This window comes from Chlorocebus sabaeus, chromosome 18 (assembly GCF_047675955.1).
Source record: "Chlorocebus sabaeus isolate Y175 chromosome 18, mChlSab1.0.hap1, whole genome shotgun sequence".
Taxonomy (NCBI): Eukaryota; Metazoa; Chordata; class Mammalia; order Primates; family Cercopithecidae; genus Chlorocebus; species Chlorocebus sabaeus.
The window spans coordinates 6,169,792-6,174,376 of record NC_132921.1 but is presented as its reverse complement, the minus strand read 5'-3'; positions in this window follow the sequence as shown (position 1 = coordinate 6,174,376).

Sequence of the window (4,585 nt, the reverse complement as noted above, 5' to 3'; positions counted from 1 at the left end):
GTTTCTTTTTCTTTTTGAGATGAATCTCACCTGTTGCCCAGACCGGAGTGCAGTTACCCGATTTTGGCTCACTGCAACCTCTGCCTCCCAGGTTCAAGATTCTTCTCCTGAGTAGCTGGGATTACCAGCACGCACCACCACACCCGGCTAATTTTTGTATTTTTAGTAAAGACGGGGTTTCACCATATTGGTCAGGCTGGTCTTGAACTCTTGACCTCAGGTGATCCACCTGCCTTGGCCTCCCAAAGTGCTGGGATTACAGGCATGAGCCACTGTCCCTGCTGATGTTAAATGTTTCCATGTGACAATTCTCAAATGATCTCTCCTTAAACAGCTATTGACTTATAAAAATGACAAGCATAATCATAATGGTAAAATAAATTCAGCTGAGCAATAGCATATTAAGATAATGAAATAATAATTCTCAAAGTTGGTGAAGATTCTCCATATGATGTCACTTAAAATTATCATGTGAATTTCAAATTCTTTCTACTACAACTTCAAAGTGTTCTTTTATTTCCAGAATTCCCTCATGGCTACAAGAATATTAAAAACAAGTCAAACTTTCTAATCTAAAAATGACAACATGGCATTTTAATGGTTTCTTAAATTTTCTGGACTAGAGGGAACATTCTTGTAATTGCATGTTTTGCATTGTTTTTTTTCGGGAGACCTAAGGTTTTCAAAAAGCAAATTTGTTTCACTTGCTTCTTTCTTCTTTAAAAGGAGTGGAGATGGTGGAGCCCACAGCATCCCACCTCTGGTTGTATGTTTGTTTCTAGGCCAGTCCTGAAGCCCTTGGTCAAATTCAGCCTGGTCCTACAGATTCCAGATACAACCAGATGCAGAGCTGGCTGCATGCCAACAGAGACCACGCCTGGGACCACCCAGCCACCCTCAAGCTAGAAATTATACTGCTGGTCTTCATAGAGGCTGTGGCCCATGTCCAACTTCATGGCTATTGGACTCTGTGCCTTCAGTAAGAAGGAGTGACCAGAAAGATACCCGGGCTAGAGAGAAGAACAGAGAAAGAAGCTTCACTATTTCTTCATTTTTAAGGACTTCTTGTGACAGATGTCTCCTTCCCACCCACAACTTGGGTTGTTTTTTCCATCTTGATGAAAATATTTGCATTTCAGTCAAAAAACAAGGAAGACTGTGATTTATGTTTCAGGATCTACGTAATGATTTAGCGATCTCTTAATAGTTAGACATTGTTGATTGATTACAAAATATGACTCCTCACAGAACCCCTTCAACACCCCCATCCCTATTGGACAACCTCGTGCCCTTTTCTATTGCTTCTGAGCTTCCCTGGCAGGTGCTGAGTGCCCAGCACACTTCCTGCTGGCCTCTGCCGGCCATGCCTCTGCTAAGCAGCTGAGCATCAGACTTGATATCAATCTGTGCCCCCATTGTCTTCCCACCTCCCCATAGTCTCCCCATTCCCCGACTATCTCCATGTCCCCCCATAGTCTCCCCATCCCCCCACTACCTCCCCATCTCCCTAGTTCCCCATCCTTCTGCTATCTCCCCGACCCTTGTTATCTCCCCATCCTCCACTATCTCCCCATCCCCTCACTATCTCCCCAGCCCCCACTATCTCCCCAGCCCCCACTATCTCCCCATCCTCCTGCTATCTTCCCATCCCCATTATCTCCCCATCCCCCACTATCTCCCCATCCCCCAACTCCCCACACCCCAACTCCCCATCCTTCCACTATCTCCCCTTCCCCCACTATCTCCCCATCCCCCCACTATCTCCCCAGCCCCCACTATCTCCCCATCCTCCTATCTCCCCATCCCCCCACTATTTCCCCATCCCCCAACTCCCCACACCCCATCTCCCCATCCCCCACTATCTCCCCATCCTCCAACTCCCCACACCCCATCTCCCCATCCTCCCACTATCTCCCCATCCCCCACTATCTCCCCATCCCACCACTATCTCCCCATATCCCCACTATCTCCCCATCCCCCACTATGTCCCCATCCCCCTGTATCTCCCCATCCTCTGCTATCTCCCCATCCCACCACTATCTCCCCATCCCACCACTATCTCCCCATACCCCCACTATCTCCCCACCCCCCACTATCTCCCCATCCCCCACTATCTCCCCATCCCCCCACTATCTCCCCATCCCACCACTATCTCCCCATCCCACCACTATCTCCCCATCCCCCCGCTATCTCCCCATCCCCCCGCTATCTCCCCATCCCCCACTATCTCCCCATCCCCCTCTATCTCCCCATCCCCCTCTATCTCCCCATACCCCTACTATCTCCCCATCCCCCTGCTATCTCCCCATCCCCCGCTATCTCCCCATCCTCCCATTGTCCCCCCATTGTCTCCTGGCTTCTGTGTCCACTCCTCCCAGGAGATGGCAGAGCTCTCAGCAGGGGCCCTGCCATTCCTCTTCCCTTGCCCTTGGTAATGCTGATGATCAAGGAGTGACACTCACCTTCCAGGGTGACAGCACGACCCCAAATGCCAGTTCTCCCCACCCTGAGATGGAGCCAAACCAAATGGTGCCTTCAGATAAGGTGACAGAGTGGACAACAGTGATCACAGGAGAGAGAGAGGGGAGCTTGGTACACTGGGCCAGCCTAGGCTTCTAGGGATTTCTGTACATTGATGTGATTATTAGCTGCAATTACTGCAATCAGCTTTGTTTTGCTCAAATTTTATACACCAAACACCTCATCTTAACATAAAGAATCTTTAAGAGATCCGGATGGGGAAGTGCAAGCCTGCATTAGCTGCATGGGCTGCTCAGTGGTCGTTTCAGCCTTCACCCACTGAAGAGCCACCGTCCCCTCGCATCTGTGGGGCAGGAGGAGCACACATTGTGTGTCCAAGTGTTTTAATGTGCAGCCACCGACAAGTTTTAAAATACACCCCATCCGCCTGCCTTGACAAATGGCCAGAAAGGTCAGGTTTGAAGTTAGGATTTTCAGATTCATCAAAGTTCTGTGCCAGATGGTGGTGGCAGTGGAAGAGTCAGCTCCCAGCTCCCCGCTTCCCTTCCCAGCGCTTGTCCACCAACATGCAGAGTCCAAGTGCACTCATGAAGATCCTACCTGCAGACCCCACCTGCTCATCCAGGGTGTCCATCCTCTCTGCAGACCACCAGCCCTCAGCAACTCTCGGCCCTGATGTGCACCCCCACAGTCTGGTGACCCTCGGGAGGATGAGCTGGGGAGACCCAGACCTACAGGCAGGATTGAGCCGTGTGTGTAGGGTACTAGGGTTTGGAGGGGAACAGGCTCCAGGTGGGCACATCCTTGACCCATGGGGAAGCCCACAGCCAGATGGGGTCCTTCAAGTGGGCAGGACCTCTAGTCGAGGTCTAAGGGAAGCATTGCTCATGAATTATATCAATGGGAAAGTAAGATTCCACAAGGATAAGTAACTTACTTAAAGCGATGCAGCTAGCAAGCGGGAGGGCCAGGTTTCCAACCGCGGTCTCCAAGCCTCCCAAGCCTTCCTTTCGCCCGAGAGTGACTTCAGATTTCAGTACAACAGGTGTCTTCCTGAAAGAGAAGGTGTTTTGCATTTTGTCCCTGCTTTACAGTATCAAAGATGCCTTACCTTTGTTTTAAAACAAGACTCAGATTTAGTGACTCCAACTTACAGTTAGGAGTAGAGGGTCTTAAAAAATCAAATCAAAGACTTCTAAGCCATGGAAAATATTAAAACAATTTTCAAAACCTCGAATGTTTCTGTGAGCCAGGCTATGTGCTGAGGCCTTGGACTGTTGAGCTAACTACAAATAAAAAGCAATTTCTAAAATATTTTGCAAGAAAAACATTCAGGCAGCCTGATGTCAAAATTAAAGCATGTAGTGCATAACCTCACTCGACGTACACTATCAATGCTTGAAACTTATGTTTTGATTTCACAGTGTGGCCAACTCATGGAGAAAGGATGTGGGGACAGGTGCGTGAGGTGGTGTTGGGGAGAGACAGTGAGTGAGAATGAGCTCCTGCCGCAGGGCAGTGCTCTTCACATGTTCTACTTAAATTACCGTTACACGTTCTACTTAAATTACCGTTACACGTTCTACTTAAATTACCCTTATAAGAATGTTGAAAAACACTTTCAGTTGCCCTTTAAAGTATTTCATCATGAGTTTAAATATTTACAAAGGGCATCGTTATGCAACATTTGAAAGATTGACATTTTAAAATAAAGATGAAATATCACTCTTTAAAAGTTGCTAAGTGGAATTTAAATATCAATGCAATTTGCCATCATTACCCTTTTGTAAAAGATGCCGAAACACTCTTTCTTAGCAGAAATTGTACATTGTTCCTTTTTCTCCTTGACCTCATAGATCTATTTCTTCTTCCTAGTTGTATCCTAATGAAAAATATTGTTATGACAGTCTTTTGCCTCCCAATCACATTGTCTATAATAGAAATGTACACATACCAGTGAAATTAAAAACTTGATTTTGATTTTCTGTGGACCTATATCACAAGATGATTTCATATTTCGTCTGACCAGTCTCCCAGGGCACTCCTGAGGGAGGGAGGCCTTCATCGAAGACAGTGAAGGCATGGTAAAACAGATACTGCTCGA